Raw genomic sequence first — 24,068 nt, forward strand, 5'->3', positions numbered from 1 at the left:
TGTTATATATTACTTGTTAGATATTACTGCACTGTCAGAGCTAGAAGCACAAGCATTTAGCTACACCTGCAATAACATCTGCTAAACACGTGTATGTGACCAATAAAATTAGATTCTATTTGATTTAGATGCTTTTTATAGTGGAGATCAAGTTTATAAATTGCCTGGCTGGGCTGATGAGACAGTGGATTGCGGAGTCAGATGGAACAGAGTAAATAGGCATTTTAACGTCATAGACTTAGCCAGTGGTAATTTGTGGAATTCAGGATTAGACCCACCCGTTGTATAAAGCCATCTGTAGCGTGGGCAGTTTGTTTTTTGTTGTTGTTGAAAATGTTATTTTTTCACAAAAGTAGTGCACTGGGCCTGGACCGATATAGGCGTATGTAGCAAAGGCAAAAAAATGATCCTGTCACCCCTCCCTCACCCCCTTCCCACGGCTATGGACACATTTAGAGTTTATGAGATTACAAATTCAAGCACATGTCTGTGTTACTGTGTAACAATATCACTGATGTAAAACTGGGTGAGGTCAGTGTGGATACAACCACAACTTTTGACATAACTCTTTAAGATGCAACTTAAAAAATATGACCAGTTGAGAATCCCTGAAATGTGAGAATTGAGTTGCTCCATCCTTGGCAACCTATCTGAAATGCATAGCCTCTTTGGTTCTTCTCCAAGTTACCCTATTATGTCCTTAGATAAGGAAACGAGCCAAAGTATGAGCATCCTCACCTATGACCAAAAGTCTGCAGGTAGCACTGTATCTGTATTTCGAGCACTCGAGCATTTTATCATGTACTGTGCCATTATCACCATCGTTAGACAACTGATGTTGCAGAGACAGAGATAATGTGCACTATTCTATTCGATTCAAATCAAATCAAATTTTATTGGTCACATGCGCCGAATACAACAGGTGCAGACATCACAGTGAAATGCTTACTTACAGCCCTTAACCAACAGTGCATTTATTTTTAACAAAAAAGTCAAATTAAAACAACAACAAAAACAGTGTTGAGAAAAAAAACAGCAGAAGTAAAATAAAATAACAGTAGGGAGGCAATGTGCGGGGGCACCGGCTAGTTGAGGTAATATGTACATGTGGGTAGAGTTAAAGTGACTATGCATAAATAATTAACAGAGTAGCAGCAGCGTAAAAAGGATGGGGTGGGGGGGCAGTGCAAATAGTCCGGGTAGCCATGATTAGCTGTTCAGGAGTCTTATGGCTTGGGGGTAGAAGCTGTTGAGAAGTGTTTTGGACGTAGACTTGGCACTCCGGTACCGCTTGCCGTGCGGTAGCAGAGAGAACAGTCTATGACTAGGGTGGCTGGAGTCTTTTACAATTTTGAGGGCCTTCCTCTGACACCGCCTGGTATAGAGGTCCTGGATGGCAGGAAGCTTGGCCCCAGTGATGTACTGGGCCGTACGCACTACCCTCTGTAGTGCCTTGCGGTCGGAGGCCAAGCAGTTGCCATACCAGGCGGTGATGCAACCAGTCAGGATGCTCTCGATGGTGCAGCTGTAGAATTTTTTGAGGATCTGAGGACCCATGCCAAATCTTTTCAGTCTCCTGAGGGGGAATAGGCTTTGTCGTGCCCTCTTCACGACTGTCTTGGTGTGTTTGGACCATGATAGTTCGTTGGTGATGTGGACACCAAGGAACTTGAAGCTCTCAACCTAAAGATCTGATCACGTACCATCTAAGACCATATACAGTATGTTTGGTTTTCTCAGTTCTGCTAACTCTTTATTTAATTTGTGGGTTATTCCTGTGGTGGAACTGAAAATACATCACCAGACACCAGACTAGCAAGGAACAGCATAATGCAAATTTGGAGGGGAAAGTATGAAAAAAAGAGAGGACATTTTGCATGTCATAAGACAAGCCAGAGTAGGGAATATTTAACATACATACTATAGCTGGTGAACATAACTATACAGCAGAAAGAAACGTAATGCAATTTTTAAAGTAGCCTAAGCAGCTTACATGGACATTTCGGTCTCTCTTTGGGCCGTTGCATTCCTTGCATAATATCCGCACTGATTAGGGAGAAGAAGAGGGGAGGGAGAGAGCGGAGAACTCAGTCAACTTCTGCGAGGGGAGGGAAAACAGACGGATGTTTTCGCCTGAGCGAAAAAAGCCGTCAACTCTGTTTAATCAGTGTGCAAGATGCATCCTCACAAGGTAGACCTCGACAAACTGTCAGGGGAGTGAAGCCTTGAAGAACTGTTAATCGAATATGCAACTCTTTTGCATTTACTTCTACGCATGAAGATAATCAGAAGACTCGTAGAAGAACAGTAAAACAATTTTAAAAAAAAATACTATTGGCTACTAATATAGCACATTTTGGGAAAGGGCAACTAACTTTAAGGCTTCATCATATGCAACCCTGAACTTCAAATATGGACTAGTCAAATAAATAATTATAATTGAACAAAAGCTAAATTGCTCTTTTTGATTCCATTTGAATTCGGGGAGGATTATCTTGTCGAAGTAAAATCCATTATATTGTTACCTTGCTGTGACAGTGCCACGTTTAAGATTGAGTCTGATGGGCTAAGCAAGCGAAACTAAAATAATTTTGCTGATGGGCTAGCCTACATTGTAACGGTTTAAGAGTTAGGTTGGACGTTTTTGAAATGGTCTTGGCGAAATAGTTATTTTACCCTGGTTAGGGTGGGCAATGTTATTCCAAAGTACATGACTTCACTCCAACGTCCCACTCACCCTTCTAAGAATGCTGGACTGAATGCTGAGGAATGGCGTCGGCGATATTCGAGGGGACATCTCTTGTCAATATGTTTGTCAAGGATTGCTGGGTGAACGGAATCCGAAAACTGATCATAAGTCAACGAGGAGAGGAAGAAGAATTCTACGAGATCAGAACTGAGTGGTCGGACCGAAACGTTTTGTACTTGCACAGGAGTTGTTCAGATTTTGGGAGATTGTTCAAAAGACTGGTTGAATCCTTTCCTGAGGACAGAAGAGTTCTCACCAAGTCCCCGCTTATAGAAGGTTGGTATCGTGTACCCCCATTGCCACTTGAAATGTGGTTTAATTAATTAATCAATTAAGTAATTCATGAATTATATGGGCATGTGAATACACAATAGGCAGGCACAACACAATGTTTTACAGGGGCATTAAATGGGCACATTTGACATAGATCAGTTGATACACTGACTGTATTATATACAGTGACTAAATGTTGTTTTCATGACCCAGGGACACACTGTCCATTTAATAATTGACAGGGTCCACTTTGGAGTGACACACAAAACCTTCACTGATACTGTTTTAAAGGGTAAGTAGCACAAATGTAACCACATGTAACATATGGATTTGTATTAGTATACGCATCAAAAGTCCCAATGCAAAGTTACACCTCACTTCTCTATTTTTCGAGTTATTACATAAAACCGATAAGAATGCTGAAGTCATGCTGGAAAATGTTTTTGTGGGGTGTGACGTTATATGGAGGACCCAGCAAGCCAGCCTATTCCATATAGAAAACTTCAAATGTATAACTTAAAATTAAACCAAGTTGTTTGGACTCATGACAACTGTTTTTTTTCAGCCAACTAACATGCAAATACTTTATTAATTTATTTTTAGAAATCAGCTTGCAAGGTTGCTAGCCAACTAGCCTGCTAATGTTAGCCCTACCAGCCTGCTAACTTTACTTTAGCACTGCATGAGTCAGTCAGTTGCTATCAACACCTAGCTTACAGCTACATTAAAGTAAGCTAACGTTTTGGAAATACATAACGCCATCAAACCAGTTATCAAATAATGTTACAGGTATATGCAGTTATTTTAGCCAGCAAGCCATACAGCTAAAGTTAGTTATTTTAGCCTCCTAGCTAGCCTAGCCAGCTACCTAGCCTAGCTAGCCAACCACCATGGTCGCCACAGCTAAGTAGTAAGCCAAAGAGCAAAACTAACTAGTTTAGCACCGGCAGGAGCCAACAAAAAAAGCCAGCAGATATAAAGTAGAGGGAGCAGAGACTTACTGAGTGATGGCTTAGTTAGCTACCAAAGAAGAGCCAAGGAGAGAGGTGCTTCAGAGGGAGAGGCCTTTTCACCGGCCGAGGGAGTGTCAGCTAATCCAATAGCGATATAGTGAGGTAAATCCACATTGAATTTACCCGGTTATCTACATCACTGCTGACACTTGCAATGTATTTTGTATTTATTAAGGATCCCCATTAGCTGCTGCCAAGGCAGCAGCTACTCTTCCTGGGGTCCTGCAACATTAAGGCAGTTACATACAATTTAAAATATTACATGACATTATATTTCATAACACTTTACCCAATACATTTAGTGTGTTCCCTCAGGCCACTACTCCACTATCACATATTTACAATACAACATCCATGTGTACATGTGTGTAGAGTGAGTGTCTATATGTATGTGTGTATCTACCTGTGTATTTTTACCTGTTTTGTAAATCAGATTCTACTGCTTGCATCAGTTACCTGATGTGGAATAGAGTTCCATGTAGTCATGGCTCTATGTAGTACTGTGCGCCTCCCATAGTCCGTTCTGGACTTGGGGACTGTGAAGAGACCTCTGGTGGCATGTCTTGTGGGGTATGCATGGGTGTCCGAGCTGTGTGCCAGTTTTCCAAACAGACAGCTCTGTACAGTCAGCTGGTCGACACCTCTCACAAAAACAAGCAGTGGTGAAATCAATCTCTCTTCCACTCTGAGCCAGGAGAGTCTGACATGCATGTCATCAATGTTAGCTCTCCGTGTACTTTTAAGTGCCAGCCGTGCTGCCCTGTTCTGAGCCAACTGCAATTTTCCCAAGTCCCTCTTTGTGGCACCTGACCACACTACTGAACAGTAGTCTAGGTGCGACAAAACTAGGGCCTGTAGGACCTGCCTTGTTGATAGTGTTGTTAAGAAGGCAGAGTAGCGCTTAATTATGGACATACTTCTCCCCATCTTAGCTACTGTTGTATCAATATGCTTTGACCATGACTGTCTACATCCAGGGTTACTCCAAGCAGTTTAGTCACCTCAACTTGCTCAATTTCCACATTATTCATTACGAGATGTAGTTGAGGTTTAGGGTTTAGTGAATGATTTGACCCAAATACAATGCTTTTAGTTTTGGAAATATTTAGGACTAACTTATTCCTTGCCACCCATTCCGAAACTAACTGACACTCTTTGTTAAGTGTTGCAGTTATTTCAGTTGCTGTAGTAGCTGACGTGTATAGTGTTGAGTCATCCGCATACATAGACACACTGGCTTTACTCAAAGTTAGTAAAGATGGAAAAAAGCAAGGGGCCTAGACAGCTGCCCTGGGGAATTCCTGATTCTACCTGGATTATGTTTGAGAGGCTTCCATTAAAGAACACCCTCTGTGTTCTGTTAGACAAGTAACTCTTTATCCACAATATAGCAGGGGGTGTAAAGCCATAACACATACGTTTTTCCAGCAGCAGACTATGATTGATAATGTCAAAAGCCGCACTGAAGTCTAACTAAACAGCTCCCACAATCTTTGTATCATCAATTTCTCTCAGTACCGGTAGGTCGGAAGGAAAGAGAGATTGCAGGCTTCACATTCACGTTCGGCCCAGCACCCGGTTTCAGTCTCATTCCGTATTCTGCCTTCCACATGCGTGCCACAACTATGATCACCCTGCACACCCTTACAAAAAAAAATGTCACGTGAAAAAAGACGTGTTTTCTTTTTTCACAAGTCGGACACGTATGACGTTTTACATGGATTTTTCACATGTTAATTTTTCACGACTCAGACGCGTGGTTTCCCAACATTGTATGTGATATTCTAAGTTTCACGTGTGCTTTTGTAACAGGCAGGATTTAGAACCCAGGTCTCCCATGGAAGAAGCAAATATCTTGCCCTTTAGACCAAGAGGGCAGACACTGGGTTTCTCTTCCAATGTACACTACCGGTCAAAAGATTTAGAACACCTACTCATTCATGGGTTTTTCTTTATTTGTACTATTTTCTACATTGTATAATAATAGTGAAGACATCAAAACAATGAAATAACACATATGGAAACATGTAGTAACCAAAAAAAGATTCTTCAAATAGCCACCCTTTGCCTTGATGACAGCTTTGCACACTCTTGGCATTCTCTCAACCAGCTTCACCTGGAATGCTTTTCCAACAGTCTTGAAGGAGTTCCCACATATGCTGAGCACTTGTTGGCTGCTTTTCCTTCACTCTGCTGTCCGACTCATCCCAAACCATCTCAATTTGATTGAGGTCAGGGGATTGTGGAGGCCAGGTCGTCTGATGCAGCACTCCATCACTCCTTCTTGGTAAAATAGCCCTTACACAGCCTGGAGGTGTGTTGGGTCATTGTCTTGTTGAAAAACAAATGATAGTCCCACTAAGCCCAAACCAGATGGGATGGTGTATCGCTGCAGAATGCTGTGGTAGCCATGCTGGTTAAGTGTGCCTTGACTTCTAAATAAATCACTGACAGTGTCACCAGCAAAGCACCCCCACACCATAACACCTCCTCCTCCATGCTTTACGGTGGGAAATACACATGCAGAGAACATCCGTTCATCCACACCGCGTCTCACAAAGACACGGCAGTTGGAACCAAAAATCTCAAATTTGGACTCCAGACCAAAGGACACATTTCCACTGGTCTAATGTCCATTCCTCGTGTTTCTTGGCCCAATCAAGTCTCTTCTTCTTATTGGTGTCATTTAGTAGTGGTTTCTTTGCAGCAATTTGACCATGAAGGCCTGATTCACACAGTCTCCTCTGAACAGTTGATGTTGAGATGTGTCTGTTACTTGAACTGTGATGCATTGTGAAGCATTTATTTGGGCTGCAATTTCTGAGGCTGGTAACTCTAATGAACTTATCCTCTGCAGCAGAGGTAACTCTGGGTCTTGCATTCCTGTGGCTGTCCTCATGAGAGCCAGTTTCATCATAGCACTTGATGGTTTTTGCGACTGCACTTGAAGACATTTTAAAAGTTCTGGAAATGTTCCGTATTGACTGACCTTCATGTCTTAAAGTAATGATGGACTGTTGTTTCTCTTTGCTTACTTGAGCTGTTCTTGACATAATATGGACTTGGTATTTTACCAAATAGGGCTATCCTCTGTATACCCGCCCTACCTTGTCACAACACAACTGATGTGCTCAAACGCATTAAGAAGGAAATAAATTCCACAAATTAACTTTTAAGAAGGCACACCTGGTAATTAAAATGCATTCCAGGTGACTACCTCATATCTACCCTCTGGTTGAATGAATGCCAAGAGTGTGCAAAGCTGTCATCAAGGCAAAGGGTGGCTATTTCAAGAATCTCAAATATAACACTTTTTTGGTTACTACATGATTCCATTGTAGAATAATAGTGACGGTATCAAAACTATAAAATAACACATGGAATCATGTAGTAACCAAAGAAGTGTTAAACAAATCCAAATATATTTTATATTTGAGATTCTTGAAATAGCCACCCTTTGCCTTGATGACAGCTTTGCACACTCTTGGAGAGCTAGCTTCTCTGTTCTTTTCACTGGGCTTGTCACACCTGTATTTGAGGAGTTTCTCCCATTCTTCTCTGCAGATCCTCTCAAGTTCTGTCGGGTTGAACGGGGAGCGTTGCTGCACAGCTATTTTCAGATCTCTCCAGAGATGTTTGATCGGGTTCAAGTCCGGGCTCTGGCTCGGACATTCAAGGACATTGAGACTTGTCCCGAAGCTACTCCTAAGTTGTTTTGGCTGTGTGCTTAGGGTCATTGTCCTGTTGGAAGGTGAACCTTCGCCCCAGTCTGAGGTCCTGAGTGCTCTGGAGCAGGTTTTCATCAAGGCTCTCTCTGTACTTTGCTCCGTTTATCTTTGCCTCGATCTTGACTAGTCTCCCTGGCGCTGCCGCTGAAAAACATCCCCACAGCATGATGCTGCCACCACCATGCTTCACCGTAGGGATGGTGCCAGGTTTCCTCCAGACGTGACGCTTGGCATTCAGACCAAAGAGTTAAATCTTGGTTTCATCAGACCAGAGAATCTTGTTTCTCATGGTCTGAGAGTCTTTAGGTGCCTTTTGGCAAACTCCAAGCGGCCTGTCATATGCCTTTTACTGAGGAGTGACTTCTGTCTGGCCACTCTACCAAAAAGGCCTAATTAGTGGAGTGCTACAGAGATGGTTCTACATCTGGAAGGTTCTTCCATCTCGGCAGTGGAACTCTATAGCTCTGTTAGAGTGACCATCGGGTTCTAGGTCACCTCCCTGACCAAGGCCCTTCTCCCCCGATTGCCAGCTCTAGGAAGAGTCTTGGTGGTTCCAAATTCTTCCGTTTAAGAATGATGGAGGCCAGTGTGTTCTTGGGAACCTTCAATGCTGCAGAAATGTTTTGGTACCCATCCCCAGATTTGTGCCACGACACAATCCTGTCTCGGAGCTCTACAGACAATTCCTTCGACCTCGTGGCTTGGTTTTTGCTCTGACATGCACTGTCAACTGTGGGACCTTATATAGACAGGTGTGCCTTTCCAAATCATGTCCAATCAATTGAATTTACCACATCTCAAGGATTATAAATGGAAACAGGATGCACCTGAGCTCAATTTCGAGTCTCATATCAAGGGTCTGAATGCTTATGTAAATAAGGTATATGTTATTTATGTTTAATACATTTGCTAAAATTTCTTAACCTGTTTTTGCTTTGTAATTATGGGGTATTGTGTGTAGATGAGGAAAATGTTTAATTTAATCCATTCTAGAAAAAGGCTGTAACGTAAGAAAATGTGGAAAAAGTCAAGGGGTCTGAATACTTTCCGAATCCACTGTATATCAATGCAACACCATGGAGCACTACAATAATAATGGATGTGGATGGTTCAGAAATAAGTGTGGCGCCGCCGATCTTGGGGTCGATTCCGGAGGCGCGTTGCGGGTCGGCCGGGACGAAGCCTGTGGAAGTCCAGAATGAGAGAACGATCGAGGAGGTCCCGCGCCGGAACCCAGCACCGCTCTTCATGACCGTACCCCTCCCAGTCGACCAGGCACTGGAGAAGCCCCCCACGACGCCGTGAGTCCAACAGGCTGCGGACGGAGTATTTCAGGACTACCTCGACGTCCAAGGGAGGGGGGAGGTGCATCGTGGGGTCCAGCACTAGCCAAGGGACCAGCTGCCATCGGCCTGAGGAGAGATGCATGAAATGAGGGTGAGATACAATTACAGCTCCCCGTCAATTACCGTAAGTCACCTCATTGACTCTCCTCAGGACTTTGAATGGCCCCACAAACCGCAGGCTCAGCTTCCGGCAGGGCAGGCGGAGGGGCAGGTCCTTCGTAGAAAGCCAGACCCTGTTGAAAAACTGGGGCCACAATGCGGTGACGATCGGCCTGCGCCTTCTGCCGGAGGACGACACGCTGGTGACGGGTGTGCGCTGTGTTCCATATCTCCTCGGCGTGCCGGAACCAATCGTCCACCGCAGGAGCCTTGATCTGACTCCGGTGCCAGGGCCGGCTGATAGCCTAGAACACACTGAAAGGGTGTGATGTTAGTGGAGGAGTGACGGAGGGAGTTTTATACGTATTCTGCCAAAGGCAGAAACGCAGCCCACTCCCCTGGCCAGTCCTGACAGTAACTACGAAGGTACCTACCCAGTTCCTGATTTACCCTTTCCACCTGCCCACCTGCCCATTAGATTGGGGATGGTACCCTGAGGTGAGGCTGACCGTGAACCCCAGTCCTTTCATGAAGGCCTTCCAGATACGGGAGGTGAACTGAGGACCATGGTCCTCCGTGAACCTGTAGTGCCGGAAGACATGAGAGAAGAGAGCCTCCACGGTCTGCGGGGCCGTAGGGAGACCATGCAGAGGAATCAAACGACAGGCTTTGGAAAACCGGTCCACAACGACCAGGATGGTGGTGTGCCCCTCCGAGGGGGGAAGGTCTGTGACAAAGTCCACAGAGAGATGGGACCAGTGTCATTGTGGAACCGGCAGCGGGTGGAGTTTGCCATAGGGGAGGTATCTAGGTGTCTTGCTCTGTGCGCAGGTGGAGAGATGTAAACCCGGACGTCCCGGGCCAACAGTACTTGGCGGAGAGACAGTCGATAGTACGGGCTATACCCGGGTGCCCCGACACAGATGCTGTGTGTACCCAGGCGAGGAGACGGTCCTGCACATCAGAGGGCACGTAGATGCATCCTTCGGGACAGTGGGCAGGTGAGGACTCCTGTCGCAGGGCTCGACGGATGTCTGCGTCCACATTCCACACGACAGGAGCCACAATGCGGGACAGGGGAATAATGGGTGTCACTTTCTCCCTCCGATCCTCTGTGTCATGCACCCGGGAACGCATCGGCCTTAACGTTCTTTGATCCCGGCCGGTAGGAGAGGCTAAAGTCAAACCTGGCGAAGAATAGGGCCCGCCTGGCCTGACGCGGGTTCAGCCTCTCGCTGCTCGAATGTACTCCAAGTTCCGGTGGTCCGTCCAGACAAGGAATGGGTGTTTAGCACCCTCCAGCCATTGCAGCCTTGCTTTCAGTGCCTTCTTGATGGCCAACAACTCACGATCCAATGAGGGGGCAGGCACGTGGCACGAGTCTTCGAAAAGGCCACCTGTAGGTCCCGGTATTCCTGCGGGATAGGGATGTGGGTGGCCTGGTCCGGACTTTCCACAGAGGTGGCACAGATTGACACAGAGAGACACCTCCCCTGACACTCCTGCGACCAACCCAACAACCTCTCTGTCCACGATATACTGGGGTTATGCAACTGTAGCCAGGGGAAACCTAAAACTACGATGTGTGCAGGAGAGTCTAAGATGAGGAAAGTGATGCGTTCATGGTGGTTGTGGTTAACTGTGAGGGAAATGGGAATCGTGGTCTGGTGCACTAGTCCTGTTCCTCGGGGATGGTTGTCTAGGGCATGGACTGGGATAGGGGGTTGTAAAGGGACTAGAGGAATGCGTAATGATAAGGCCATTGACCGGTATAGGAAATTGCCAACAACACCTGAGTCCACTAGGGAAGGACTCAGTGGGGGACCAGGATAGTCAGGGAAGGTGACGGGGAGGAGGACGGGCTGGGTGGACAGAGAGGAACAAGGCACGTCCACGCCTACCTGGGAAGGTGCAGGAGCGCTCCTCGCCCTGTCGCTTCCTCTCCTGGTTCTCCTTCTGGGACAGGTGTTCCAGGGGTGGTCCAACTCCCCGCAGTAGGAGCAGAGACCCTGTTGACGGCGGTGTTGACGTTCCGCAGGGGGAAGGGGCGTCGTGCCCACCTCCATGGTATCAGTCTCGCTGGAGATTCCTGGGAGAGACCCGAACCCCCGGGATGGGCGACGATGGGCACGCAGGAGATTATCCAGGCGGATGGCCATGGCGATGAGCTGGTCCCGCGTGAGGTCCTCATTGCAACAGGCCAGCTCGGTCTGGACATCCGCCTGTAGCCCGCTGCGGAAAACCGTCAACAGGGCCTGGTCGTTCCAGCCAGTGGACGCAACCACCGTCCGGAAATCCAGAGCGTACTCCGACGCTGTTCTGGACCCCTGGCGTGGACGAATGAGACGCTCACCTCTTCTCGGCCCTCTGTTGGATGGTCGAAGACGGCACGGAAGAGTTCGATGAATCGCTCATAGGACTGCACTTCTGGACCGTCCCTCTCCCAGACTGCGTGCGCCCACTCCAGAGCTTGGCCTGTCAGCACCGAGATCACCAAGGCCACCTTGTCCCTCTCGGAGGCCGTCCCGGCATGACGGGCAAGGTGGAGGTCACACTGCAGGAGAAACCCCCTACAGTGAGCTGGGGTGCTGTCAAACCACTCCGGGAGGGGCAGGTGAACGTTGCTGATCAGACCGGGTGATGTAGATGGTGGTGGGGTGGCTGGAACGACTGCGGAGAGCTGGGAAGGTGGTGGTGTAGCCTGCAGTTGGCGCATGGCCCGGAGCACCTCGTCCATGGCAGTCCCGAGGCGCTCCAGGCACGAGCCGTGGTGGCGGGGCTTCGCTCCTACAGCGGAGAGGTCGGGATGTCCTGCTGCTTCAGTCATTCTGTCACTGGTGTAGAGAGGAGTAGGCAGGAGGCAGTCGCAGGTTTAGAACTACTGAATTTATTTAAGCACCATAGATCAAAGCGGAACGAAACCCAAACGCAGTTGTGCTCAAAATATATCTTCATAAACAAAAAAGCACAGGGCGAACCCAAAGTGCAAAATATAAAGTACTCAAGAAATAGTAGGAGATTCCTCTCAGGAAAACAAGTAACATTTACAATGACCGACAAAGACAAATGGCAGAGGGAGTATATATACAGTGATAGAGTGGGGATTGGACTTGGTGTGTGTAATGATGACGAGACAAGTCTGGGGTTGATGAGTGAAGGGCATTTTCCAGCAGTAGGTTCGGCAGCAGCTAGAAGGCCGGCGACGCCGAACGCCTGAGCTAGACAAACCGCAGGCTCAGCTTCCGGCAGGGCAGGCGGAGGGGCAGGTCCTTCGTAGAAAGCCAGACCCTGTTGAAAAACTGGGGCCACAATGCGGTGACGATCGGCCTGCGCCTTCTGCCGGAGGACGACACGCTGGTGACGGGTGTGCGCTGTGTTCCATATCTCCTCGGCGTGCCGGAACCAATCGTCCACCGCAGGAGCCTTGATCTGACTCCGGTGCCAGGGCCGGCTGATAGCCTAGAACACACTGAAAGGGTGTGATGTTAGTGGAGGAGTGACGGAGGGAGTTTTATACGTATTCTGCCAAAGGCAGAAACGCAGCCCACTCCCCTGGCCAGTCCTGACAGTAACTACGAAGGTACCTACCCAGTTCCTGATTTACCCTTTCCACCTGCCCACCTGCCCATTAGATTGGGGATGGTACCCTGAGGTGAGGCTGACCGTGAACCCCAGTCCTTTCATGAAGGCCTTCCAGATACGGGAGGTGAACTGAGGACCATGGTCCTCCGTGAACCTGTAGTGCCGGAAGACATGAGAGAAGAGAGCCTCCACGGTCTGCGGGGCGCCTGAGCTAGACAGGAGGGGGAGCCAAAGCGAAGGCTGGTGTGACAACGTGGAAACTACAAATGTGATTTTTACATGTTAATGTTTTTCACATGAACTTGCAATTCACATGTGAGGTGAAAACATGTTATTCTCCTCATGTGTAAAAGTGGTGTTAACATGTGAACATGTAATACATGTGAAAACATGGTTTCACGTGAAATTTTAACTCAACGTGAAAACAGCCATATCACATGTGAAAATGCCATTTGAAACAAAAAAAAGCAAGTTTTTTTTGTACGGGCCGCCTCTGGCACTTCTCCTTTGTCTGTGCCCGCTCAGGCTAAGTGTGTTTTGGAAACTGTCCCCCATAGCAGCCTTTTTGTGTTGACTGGAAGGCTCTGCTTCCTTCCCATACACTGAAATAGCCTGTCAGTGCTGAGGATGATGATTGGCACTTCTCGTGCATCTAGTCTGCCATGTGTGATGCATGATGGGAGAAGAGAGAGACATGGGGCAATAAAAATGACTCACTTTGCACTTCTTCTTTTCCTTTGTCTTTCATCCATCCTCGTCTTGTTGGTGGCGACTGAGAGACAAAAGGAGGGAGTTTGGTATTGAAATAGAGACTTAATCTCAGTGCTACTCTAGTGGTAGTGCCGGTAGAGTTGAATCATGTCAGCGATGGATAGCTGGCCACAGATTAATCCCATTCCATTCCCTCATGCCCATCTCGGCTCGATATTTCATTTAGATGCTACATTATAATTGGCACTCAGATGAAAAGTGGACCTAGCTCTAGCTCTTCTTAATTCCCCATGAAGCATTCTCCTTTCCCCCAGCTCTTGTTTTCCTGTTTCTGTGCTGTACCTTAGCAACAATGGAGGCGTAAAGAACTTTCACGCTGATGTCATCGTGGTGAGAGGGTGATACACAGGCTTGGCTGAAGGAGTGGGCGTTTCTATATTTAGACTAGCCCCTTCTGTGGCCTGCTCAGGGCTTTATCAAATCGCAGTCATCTGACATGTGACCCTGGAGTGGGCACCATAGACAGGCAGTGATAGGTTCTGCTGGCATGAGGGCACTGCCCAAACATGCAGACATGACTGACTCAGACTGGTGATGGAGAGGAGAGCCCAGAACTGTGTTATAAAGACTTAGTCTGTCTTTTTATGGAATTTTCTGTATCTGATGACCGAGCAGCAACACCTAATGGAACATGCTGATCAAACCGGGGAGATGGCGGTTAGATAATGTCACAGTACATTACACTGCTATAGGCTATAATGTTCTAGTATCATGTTGACATTGGCCTTTCTGATGTGCTGGTGGATGCTATTGTGAAATAGCTGCTGATAATGTCAGATAAATGTTGAAATATCATGTGTAAGGATGATGTGGAGGCTCATGCTTCCTATCATGTTGCCCGCCCTCCTGCCATGGTTGATATGCAAATGACAGCTAAAACAGGTATCACATTGAGTAACTACACTTTCATTATGTTGTAAGCAATGTCATTACCATAAATAGTTTTTTAGCTAAACAAGACAGTAAAACGATTCTTGCTACAATGTGCAAGAAAACATTGATTTATGTTGAGAAAGATACCAGCGGTATCTGTGCAGTGCTCTTCTGTCAACTGAATGTAGCCTATGAGCTGTTGGCGTATTTCTTAGCTGCAGGATCATTCTTTGATGTGCACATGGGAACAGTTTGGATGGCCAGAATGCTGGTACAGAGGACAATTATTGGACCGATTTGGCCCCATACTACAGTAATGTCACACAGGGAGAACAGAACACACACAAGTTTAGTGTTTCCCTCCTCAACGAGGACAACCGATTCCAGGAAGTGGAGACAGAAATGGACTCTTCCACTGGAAGTGAGGAAATGCAATCAGGAAGCCTGTAGGAAAAAACAGATATTTGATGGCTTATTTCCAGACGACCACTATCTATATAAATGTTGTTTTAACTTCCAAATATACAGTTGAAGTCGGAAGTTACACTTAGGTTGGAGTCATTAAAACTCGTTTTTCAACCACTCCACAAATTTCTTGTTAACAAACTATAGTTTTGGCAAGTCGGTTAGGACATCTACTTTGTGCATGACACAAGTCATTTTTCCAACAATTGTTTACAGACAGATTATTTCACTTATAATTCACTGTATCACAATTCCAGTATGTCAGAAGTTTACATACACTAAGTTGACTGTGCCTTTAAACAGCTTGGAAAATTCCAGAAAATGATGTCATGGCTTTAGAAGCTTCTGATTAGGCTAATTGACATAATTTGAGTCAATTGGAGGTGTACCTGTGGATGTATTTCAAGGCCTACCTTCAAACTCAGTGCCTCTTTGCTTGACATCATGGGAAAATCAAAAGAAATCATCCAAGACCTCAGAAAAAAATTGTAGACCTTCACAAGTCTGGTTCATCCTTGGGAGCGATTTCCAAACGCCTGAAGGGACCACGTTCATCTGTACAAACAATAGTACGCAAGTATAAACACCATGGAACCATGCAGCCATCATGCTGTTCAGGAAGGAGACGCGTTCTGTCTCCTAGAGATGAACGTACGTTGGTGCAAAAAGTGCAAATCAATCCCAGAACAAGAGCAAAGGACCTTGTGAAGATGCTGGAGGAAATGGGTACAAAAGTATCTATATCCACAGTAAAACTAGTCCTATATCGACATAACCTGAAAGGCCGCTCAGCAAGGAAGAAGCCACTGCTCCAAAACTGCCATAAAACAGCCAGACTACGGTTTGCAACTGCACATGGGGACAAAGATCGTATTTTTTGGAGAAATGTCCTATGGTCTGATGAAACAAAAATAGAACTGTTTGGCCATAATGACCATCGTTATGTTTGGAGGAAAAAGGGGAAGGCTTGCAAGCCAAAGAACACCATCCAAACCGTGAAGCACGGGGGTGGCAGCATCATGCTGAGGGGGTGCTTTGCTGCAGGAGGGACTGGTGCACTTCACAAAATAGATGGCATCACGAGGAAGGAAAATTATGTGGATACATTGAAGCAACATCTCAAGACATCAGTCAGGAAGTTAAAGCTTGGTCGCAAATGGGTCTTCCAAATGGACAATGACCCCAAGCATACTTCCAAAGTTGTGGCAAAATGGCTTAAGGACAACAAAGTCAAGGTATTGGAGTGGCAATCACAAATACCTCAATCCTATAGAAAATCTGTGGGCAAAACTGAAAAAGTGTGTGCGAGCAAGGAGGCCTAAAAACCTGACTCAGTTACACCAGCTCTGTCAGGAGGAATGGGCCAAAATTCACCCAACTTATTGTGGGAAGCTTGTGGAAGGCTACCCGAAATGTTTGACCCAAGTTAAACAATTTAAAGGCAATACTACCAAATACTAATTGAGTGTATGTAAACTTCTGACCCACTGGGAATGTGATGAAAGAAATAAAAGCTGAAATAAATCACTCTACTATTATTCTGACATTTCACATTCTTAAAATAAAGTGGTGATCCTAACTGACCTAAGTCAGGGAATTTTTACTAGGATTAAATGTCAGGAATTGTGAAAAACTGAGTTTAAATGTATTTGGCTAAAGTGTATGTAAACTTCCGACTTCAACTGTACATAATTTTTTTCACATAGTTGTGGTCGCTAGAATTTTCAGATATCAAAATGGGGTGGTGGGCCAAAAAAGTTTGGGAACCTCTGGCCTATATATTTAAGGTTTATTTGAATTGTACACATTTGCAGCTAAAAGCTGTATTGTAGTGTACATAGGCCAACGTAAGTAAAAAAATAAAATAATAATACAATATTTGTAGGAAACAATATTACAGTTAAGCAGAATTAAGCAGTATCACAAAGTAAGGCATAGGGCTGTTGTAGTATCTTGTAATACTTTGCATTTGCAGTTTCTTAAAACTATGTCATCTGAACTTAAGGAAGTCTATTTGTGTTTCTCTGTACATGCCGTGCCTAGAACAAAGATCAGTGGAGCATTGTGAACATAAAGGCTATTGCAGTTAACTGATTGCCACCTTTTCAATTCCGTTTTGGGTTAACAATTATTGAATTGGGCCCTCCTCTCGTTTAGCCTTTGTTGTGTGTCCTGGCCTTTTGATAGATAAGACGCTAGTGGACACACGGGTCAAAGTAGCTGCCCTTTGTTATGGTCGATGCACAGATAGGTTTTACCTCATGTGCTCCCATTAGGAGAGTTGTTTTGGCATGAAAGCTCAGACTTGTTCTTTGAGTTGAATTCATTAGAATTTGCAACTTGCCTATGTTGCCTAACTCAAGTCAACCTAAGGCTGATGTGATTCACTGGAAGATTTACTTACTAAGAAAACAAAGATTCTCTGTTTTTTTTTAGACTACTTGTAAAACAAAGTGTTATTAACCAAGCAAAAACTATGTAATAACCATTATCGTTGTCTTCCTATGTTTGTGTTGTTTTATATTCAGGTCTGGTTAAGATGAAAGAGGCCAATGACATTGAGGTGAAGCTAAATGAGGTGGAGAGGTTACTGAAGAATACGATCAACATGCCATGGAAGGTAGGTTACGCTACTACCACCCCCTGCACACATATTGTATTTGATTAACATGTGCGCACATCTATTCACTTATACAGCTTCAGACATACCACATTTGACTCAGGTTAACTCTCATGCATTGTGTATGGTTCACATTAAAATAACCCAAACTCATGCTGCCTGTGTGGCACTCCACAGTATTCTAGGTCAGAGGTGGTGTTGACATTCTTTGAACGATCACCCTTGGACCAAGTGCTGAAGAATGACAACATCCACAAGATCCAGCCATGCTTCCAGAGTCCATACAAGATATCAGGTATTGATTCATTAGGAAACATAGGGGCTCCTCTGATTCCCCTTACTTCAAATCAAATTTGTATTTGTCACATGCGCCGAATACAACAGGTATAGACCTTACCGTGAAATGCTTCCTTACAAGCCCTTAACCAACAATGCAGTTCAAGAAATAGAGTTAAGAAAATCTTTACTAAAGAAACTAAAGTTAAAAAAGAAAAAATATAGAAATAACAATAATGAGGCTATATACAGGGGGTACCGGTACCGAGTCAATGTGCGGGGGTACAGGTTAGTCGAGGTAATTTGTACATGTAGGTAGGGGTAAAGTGACTATGCATAGATAATAAACAGCGAGTAGCAGCAGTGTAAAAACAAGGGGGGGGTGATCATTGTAAATAGTCCGGGTGGCCATTTGATTAATTGTTCAGCAGTCTTATGGCTTGGGGGTAGAAGCTGTTAAGGAGCTTTTTGGTCCTAGACTTGGCGCTCCGGTACCGCTTGCCGTGCGGTAGCAGAGAGAACAGTCTATGACTTGGGTGACTGGAGTCTTTGACAATGTTTTTGGCCTTCCTCTGGGCCGTACGCACTACCCTCTGTAGCGCCTTACGGTCAGATGCCGAGCAGTTGCCATATCAGGCAGTGATGCAACCGGGCAGGATGCTCTCGATGGTGCAGCTGTAGAACTTTGAGGATTTGGGGACCCATGCCAAATCTTTTCAGTCTCCTAAGGGGGAAAAGGTGTTGTCGTGCCCTCTTCACGACTGTCTTGGTGTGTTTGGACCATGATAGTTCGTTGGTGATGTGGACACCAAGGAACTTGAAACTCTCTACCCACTCCACTACAGCCCATCGATATTAATGGGGGCCTGTTCAGCCCGCCTTTTCCCCTAGTCCACGATCAGCTCCTTTGTCTTGCTCACATTGAGGGAGAGGTTGTTGTCCTGGCATCACACTGCCAGGTCTCTGACCTCCTCCCTATAGGCTGTCTCATCGTTGTCGGTGATCAGGCCTACCACTGTTGTATCGTCAGCAAACGTAATGGTGTTGGAGTCGTGTTTGGCCACGCAGTCGTGGGTAAACAGGGAGTACAGGAGGGGACTAAGCATGCACCCCTGAGGGGCCCTAGTGTTGAGGATCAGCGTGGCAGATGTGTTGTTGCCTACCCTTACCACCTGGGGGCGCCCCGTCAGGAAGTCCAGGATACAGTTGCAGAGGGAGGTGTTTAGTCCCAGGGTCCTTAGCTTAGTGATGAGCTTTGTGGACACTGGTGTTGAACGCTGAGCTGTAGTCAATGAACAGCATTCTCACATAGGTGTTCCTTTTGTCCAGGTGGGAAAGGGCAGTGTGGAGTGCGATTGAGATTGCATCACCTGTGGATCTGTTGGGGCGGTATGCGAATTGGAGTGGGTCTAGGGTTTCCGGGATGATGTTGTTGATGTGAGCCATGACCAGCCTTTCAAAGCACTTCATGGCTACTGACGTGAGTGCTACGGGGCGGTAATCATTTAGGCAGGTTACCTTCGTTTCCTTGGGCACAGGGACTATGGTGGTCTGCTTGAAACATGTAAGCAGGCCCAACATGGCATCCGAACCAAGAAACCTCTAACGGATCAGATAAGATAGCATTTTATTGTCTGTTTTCAAAGAAATGTGCCTTGCATTATCACAAATTCCTTAGAGGAAACAACAACAGGCAATATAGAAACAAATATATGGGGGCAGAAGACTGTTCATGTCCTGAACTGTAGAATGTTGTAAGGGTTTTTTGCTCTCCCCTGGCCAGTGGTTATGTCAATCTGTCTGTTTTATGCCCCACAGAGATCATGTGTTTGAATGGCTTCTGTCTAGCCAACACTGAGACCATCGTGTTTGACGAGTGTCTGCCACAGGACAAAGAAAGACCCTCATCCACTGACTCTGCAGAACACCAGTAAGTAGCACATTACTTTATTACTTATTTTACCTGTTAGATTCACCTTGCCAGTCAATACGAATGTCATTGTACAGTTGAAGTCAGAGGTTTACATACAATTTAGCCAAATACATTTAAACTCAGTTTTTCACAATTCCTGACATTTAATCCTAGTAAAAATTACCTGTCTTAGGTCAGTTAGGATCACCACTTTATTTTAAGAATGTGAAATGTTAGAATAATAGTAGAGAGAATGATTTATTTCAGCTTTTATTTATTTCATCACATTCCCAGCGGGTCAGAAGTTTACATACACTCAATTAGTATTTGGTAGCATTGCCTTTAAATTGTTTAACTTCCACAAGCTTGGGTCCAACGTTTCGGGTAGCCTTCCACAATCTTCCCACAATAAGTTGGGTGAATTTTGGCCCATTCTTCCTGACAGAGCTGGTGTAACTGAGTCAGGTTTTTAGGCCTCCTTGCTCGCACACGCTTTTTCAGTTCTGCCCACACATTTTCTATAGGATTGAGGTCAGGGCTTTGTGATGGCCACTCCAATACCTTGACTTTGTTGTCCTTAAGCCATTTTGCCACAACTTTGGAAGTATGCTTGGGGTCATTGTCCATTTGGAAGACCCATTTGCGACCAAGCTTTAACTTCCTGACTGATGTCTTGAGATGTTGCTTCAATAAATCCACATAATTGTCCTTCCTCATGATGCCATCTATTTTGTGAAGTGCACCAGTCCCTCCTGCAGCAAAGCACCCCCACAGCATGATGCTGCCATCACCGTGCTTCACGTTTGGGATGGTGTTCTTCGGCTTGCAAGCATCCCACTCTTTGTCCCCATATGCAGTTGCAAACCGTAGTCTGGCTTTTTTATGGCGATTTTGGAGCAGTGGCTTCTTCCTTGTTGAGCAGCTTTTCAGGTAATGTCGATATAGGACTCGTTTTACTGTAGATATATATACACTTTTGTACCCGTTTCCTACAGCACCTTCACACGGTCCTTTGCTGTTGTTCTCGGATTGATTTGCACTTTTCGCACCAAAGTACGTTCATCTCTAGGAGACAGAACGCGTCTCCTTCCTGAGCAGTATGACGGCTGCGTGGTCCCATGGTGTTTATACTTGCGTACTATTGTTTGTACAGATGAACGTGGTACCTTCAGGCGTTTGGAAATTTCTCCCAAGGATGAACCAGATTTGTGGAGGTATACAAAAAAATTTCGGAGGTCTTGGCTGATTTCTTTAGATTTTCCCATGATGTCAAGCAAAGAGGCACTGAGTTTGAAGGTAGTCCTTGAAATACATCCACAGGTACACCTCCAATTGACTCAAATTATGTCAATTAGCCTATCAGAAGCTTCTAAAGCCATGACATAATTTTCTGGAATTTTCCAAGCTGTCTAAATCCACAGTCAACTTAGTGTATGTAAACTTTTGACCCACTGGAATTGTGATACAGTGAATATAAGTGAAATAATCTGTCTGTAAACAATTGTTGGAAAATTTACTTGTGTCATGCACAAAGTAGATGTCCTAACCGACTTGCCAAAACTATAGTTTGTTAACAAGAAATTTGTGGAGTGGTTGAAAAACAAGTTTTAATGACTCCAACCTAAGTGTATTTAAACTTCCGACTTCAACTGTATATTGAGACAGAAATGGTAATTTCCTCAACCTCATAGCAGAGGTGAAATTGTGTGTGTGGGAGTTATTATTTATATATTTTCTACAATGTTGACTTTGGGGCTGTAACTTCCTGCTTCACAAAGAGAGAAGCATGACAGTATGCATGTTAACCCGCTTCTATTTTCTTCAACCTTAGTCATTCTGTTTTTCTCATCCATTTAGGCCTATTTTATTATACAAATGCATCCTGTTCCTTTCTGTACAGTACAGATTCCCTTTACTACACACACACCGACAGGGACCTTTTACAAACATAAGTGGCTGTATGTACCATTCTGAGCATGTGAGTAACATGCATTCCTTGAATGCAAAGCGGTTCCAGCGTCCCCCACCTCAGGAAGTGTCTCAGTGCACCTCTTCATTCCCTGGCTGGGGGTGTGAGGAGGAAGCTAGGGAGGGACCTTTACTCACAGTCTCCACAAGAGAACACATTTTACCACTTATAACAAAGGTGAAATTTCACAGCAAGTGCATGTTACTCAAGTGCGGGATCATATCATACAGACCACACGTGTTTTTCTTAAAATAGTTAGCGTTCATCACAAAACTGGGAAAGTAAGACTATTATGAATAAAGGAATGCAGGCAGGATTGGAAGATAAGATCAGGAATTTGTTTAGTGCTTTGCTGTTTGGATTCAATATTGAACTGATGTTTTAGTTGCTGTGTCTTATTATGGGAACTGAGTGATACCTATGTCTGGCATTTTCCTCTCTCAGGGACGAGGATGGCCGGGAGTTCCAGACATCAGTGGTGATGACTCGGATGCCTATCTCACCAACCTGTCCTATTACCACCTTCTCCCCTTTGAGACGGACATCCTGGAATGAGGAACCAAAATGGCAGATGGGTGGCACCATTGCCTGCTCAGATGCTGTCAGAAAGCAACCCATGTCATGTGACCTAGCTATGGAAAGATCTGCGTAACTGCACCGACCAACTTTGCTGCTGCTGCTGCTTATAGGCCAGCGTTCGTCTTGGCAGCAGGAGAGCGGATCCTGGTGTTCAGCAGCTGTATGGACAGACAGAAAGGGATACAGACAGACATACTGTAGTATTACTCACAGAAAGATTGTATAGAGAGATATTTAATATCAATGTCCAATGTCTTTGAGATCACCAGTGTGCCTCATCCTCTTTCCTCAAGCTGTTGTCTCAAGATGGGGTTATAAGGAAATAGGGAGACTACCCATTTCATGGTCCTCAAACTGCTTTCTCTGTGGGATTCTGGTTGTCAAGGAGCTTGGTGTACAATGAGGACCAGTTATAATGCAGAAACAACACTTCATAGAACTGTGTTCAGTATTGGCCTTAAACTGCAGTGTTGGTATTACGAGAGATTATGTTGTTTTCTGTGGAGTGATAGCTTGATTCTCCTAATTGGGATTGAATGGGAAATGTACTTTTTTTTCAATGCAACTTTTCCTCACCAGACCTAATGTCACGACGATAAATTGTGATTGTTATTGTATTAAAAATGTAGATAATGTGACATATCAGAACACTACATAACAATATGAATTACAGTACCTGAATGGTTTGAGTAGCTAAAATGAACCTTTGAATAATCTCAATCTGGGGATGGTTATCATGTGCAAAGCGTGTTTTGCTGGTTCAAGCAGGGCCTGTATTATGTTGTGTAGGCTACTGTAATTGCCATGTGAGCTGAGCCCAGCAGCTCAGTCCAACAGCTGACTACAGTCTCAGTGTGTGAGCTGAGCCCAGCAGCTCAGTCCAACAGCTGACTACAGTCTCAGTGTGGGTCTGCAGCCCAGCAGCTCAGTCCAACGCTGACTACAGTCTCAGTGTGAGTCTGCAGCCCAGCAGCTCAGTCCAACAGCTGACTACAGTCTCAGTGTGAGTCTGCAGCCCAGCAGCTCAGTCCAACAGCTGACTACAGTCTCAGTGTGAGTCTGCAGCCCAGCAGCTCAGTCCAACGCTGACTACAGTCTCAGTGTGAGTCTGCAGCCCAGCAGCTCAGTCCAACAGCTGACTACAGTCTCAGTGTGAGTCTGCAGCCCAGCAGCTCAGTCCAACAGCTGACTACAGTCTCAGTGTGAGTCTGCAGCCCAGCAGCTCAGTCCAACAGCTGACTACAGTCTCAGTGTGAGTCTGCAGCCCAGCAGCTCAGTCCAACAGCTGACTACAGTCTCAGTGTGAGTCTGCAGCCCAGCAGCTCAGTCCAACAGCTGACTACAGTCTCAGTGTGAGTCTGCAGCCCAGCCTGAACAAATACTCTCTTTATCTAAAGAAAACAAATCACCATGTTGTGTGCAAAACCACTATAGGGAAATTGTTGAATTTAGGCAAACACTGGATTTTCCTCCCCCTGTTATCTACAATTGAAGAGTTTCTTTCCAAAACACTATATATCCATTTTCAGAAATGTTGGTAAATTAGATGTTATTGTTTAAAGAACTTATGAAAGAGATTGGTGTATTTTTTCACTATCTAATCATGGCATGGGGTTGTTCAATCACATACATGCATTTGTTTGAAATCTATCACTTGATGGTTCATTTCAGAGAGACAAATAAGGATCTTTCTTTGCAAAATGCTATATATCCGCCTCACTCTCAGTGAAATAAGTAGTACTGCTAGGTTTTATACAGTCAAATGTAACAAATAACTACATATATATATATATATATATATATATACACACAC

General features: G+C 45.2%; 1 pseudogene across 1 annotated transcript; it reads left to right on the forward strand.

Annotated features, from left to right (window-relative positions):
- The first annotated feature begins 2,166 nt into the window (after nucleotides 1-2,166).
- Nucleotides 2,167-23,830, forward strand: LOC311108953 (PX domain-containing protein 1-like; annotated as a pseudogene). The gene is made up of 5 exons (XR_014615907.1): nucleotides 2,167-3,025; nucleotides 17,428-17,519; nucleotides 17,697-17,814; nucleotides 19,614-19,725; nucleotides 22,121-23,830. The product of XR_014615907.1 is annotated as a PX domain-containing protein 1-like (transcript).
- The last annotated feature ends 238 nt before the right edge of the window (nucleotides 23,831-24,068 follow it).

Source organism: Coregonus lavaretus (genome assembly GCF_964263955.1).
Source record: "Coregonus lavaretus genome assembly, chromosome: 34".
Taxonomy (NCBI): domain Eukaryota; kingdom Metazoa; phylum Chordata; class Actinopteri; order Salmoniformes; family Salmonidae; genus Coregonus; species Coregonus lavaretus.